Source organism: Humulus lupulus, chromosome X, assembly GCF_963169125.1.
Source record: "Humulus lupulus chromosome X, drHumLupu1.1, whole genome shotgun sequence".
Taxonomy (NCBI): domain Eukaryota; kingdom Viridiplantae; phylum Streptophyta; class Magnoliopsida; order Rosales; family Cannabaceae; genus Humulus; species Humulus lupulus.
Window position 1 is genome coordinate 134697903 of NC_084802.1, and position 2895 is coordinate 134700797.

The window sequence follows — 2895 nt, forward strand, 5'->3', positions numbered from 1 at the left end:
AATATTTTACTAAACCGTTTTTCAAGCTTTTTATTTTAATGCATGTTCACTTTTTTATTTTAAATTTTACATAAATAATTATTTAATAATCAAAGTATTTTTATATTTTTAAATTTAAAAAAAAAAACATGATTTTACATTTTTTTTGGTCTTTTTTTTATTTTGAAGCTATATTAAATCGGTTTCACTCTAGCCAATAATATTAAGTATTGTCACTATTTCACTCTTGTAAATTTTTATTCTATGGCACTAGGAAAAAAATAATTTCAACAATAATAGTAGATATATAAATATAATAAGGATAATTACATAATAATATGAGTGTAATTAAACAACAAATTTCTTATTATTTTGTACTTTAATTGATTATAATAAGTATTGATTTTTTTTTTCATCAATTAATATTATATAAATAAAATAAGTACTTATTTTGTCTTTCTTTTCTTTCCATTTATTAGATATATGAATAAATAAGTATAATTATGTAATAATAGGAGAAATGAAAGTGTAATTAAATAATGAGTTTCATATTATTTTGTACATTATTGGATTATAATTATTTTGATCATGTAAACTTATTGTATAAAAATATCCATAGAATCGGCTTCTAAAATCCCAAGTTAAATATTATATTAGAAGAAAAAAAATGAGGAAATAAGAAACTAGAAAATATTACTTTAAATATATTATGAAACTATATACATAGTTATCTATATAAATTTAAAACAATCTATTTATTCATAAATAATATATTTAAAAGCACATCAAGTTGTTTCTAGTTGTATTTGTGTATAGGTACACTCCAAACTTGTATTAAAATAAGAAAACAAAGAAAAAAATTACCAATTTAAAAACTGTAACTAGTGTGACATGTTAATTGGTAACCAGTTATCTCCCTACCAAACTGTAACCAATTTGTGTCATATCTGTAATTTGTTACTCACTTTAAATTTTTTAAAATATTAATCAAGTGTGAAAAAAGATATGTATGTAAAATTTTATCTTTGTAACTAGTTACTACTTCCTCATTTTCACATTGGTAACCAGTTACAATATTTCTTAGTTTGAAAATAGTAATAAGTTACAAGTATGAAACCAAAAGAAAAAAAATCGCAAACTCGGAACCAGTTACAACATTTCTCAGTTTGCGAATGGCAACTGGTTATAAGTCTGGAATCAAATTGAAAAAAAAAATCATAGAAATCAATTGTTAGTTTCATTTATTTTAATGGAATTGTAGATTGACTATTATTGAGTTTGGGTAAAATAAAATAACTATTGAGAATGTGTATAAAGAAAAAAAATTGAGAACATATATATATATATATAAAAAGCTAGTCATTCAATTCTTTTTTTCATACTTTTATATTAGTGTCTCTCTATATAAGAAAATATGAAAATTAGTTAATAATTATATATATTTATAAAAAGGCCAACAAAAAAGATGCATATTATTATATATAATATATATATATATATATATAGAAAAGCTAGTTGTATATATTAAGTAAAAATAACGTGCAATGCATGTTTTCTTGATTTTATTTAGAAAATATATTACTTTATTTTATTATGTTTTTAATTGTTATATAAATTTTAAATAAATAAATAATTTGATATATTATAAAAAAATACCATAAACATATTAAAAAAATTAAACCAAAACATTGTCCATAGTTTTAATATATGATAATTTTATTTTTTTAATAAAAAATAAAATATCGTTAAACAAAGAATCTATTAGATATATATTTTATATATATATAAAGATATGGTGCATTATAGTTTTAAAATTAAATACTTATATTTAGAAAAAAAAATACCTATGAATTATAATATAATAAACTATTTAAAAAATTCTATATCAAAACTATGAATTTAAAAAAATTATTTGATTAAATTTTAATTATTTAATTTAAAAAAAATTTAAAGGCAAGGGAGTTCTGTTGTGAGGCTATCACTCACCGTAAGGTTGTTTTATGAGTGGTTGATTGAAAAAGGAAGGGCCAGATTTGTTGTGGACCATTTGTGCTAAGATGAGGTTCCATGTATTTGAATGTTACTTGTGTATTCTGTCCAATCCTGTTGCTTTGCCTTTTCCTTAATTCCGGTGTGGCAGTGCATTTTTAATTTTTTTTTGCTTGGATATTCCTTATATTGGTATTGTTGTTAATTTTGAAGGGGAAATTGTTGTTATTTTTTTTATTTTATTCGATTATTTCTGGACTCAGGGTCGTTTGGATTTTAATCTATGAGTTACCATTTTATCTCATAGTCATGTTTTTCAAAATCCACAATGTAGATGAATAATTATAGAACGTGAACGACCAGCCATCCATGATTGTGAAAACTTGGTTGTTTCTTCTTGATTGAATAATTTGGTGATGTTTGTTGTTGCCATTTTCCAATTTAGGGCATTGGAATTTGAGTCTTGGAATTTTGAGAATGTGTGCTGGTATTGTACCGTGATTTGGCTCTATTTGGAATTTTGACACTATTGGTTTTTATGTGAAAGAAGTTGTAATGTTTTGAAAATAATATGGCTATAGAAATAGGTTTCGATATTTTGATTATGGGAGATGGTCGTGTGGAGATCTAATCAATTCTAAAAGATATAGATGTAGAGGTGTGGAGTGGGGAAAAACATGAGTACTGTAAAATCCAAAAAAATTTCTTGCAGAGCCAAACCAAAATTCTTACCATCTTGATTTTTGTATTCTCTACTTGGTCTTTGGCTGCTCGTAATAACTTGTCTTGATTAAAGTTAGTCTGCAGCTGTTAATGAAGAAGGAAACTAAAGCCCCTTTAGTCTGCCCTTCAATGGCCATATGTCTTATTCTTGTTGTTGTTGTACTTATTGAGTAAATTAATTGCATGATTCTTTCAAGGTTTGTA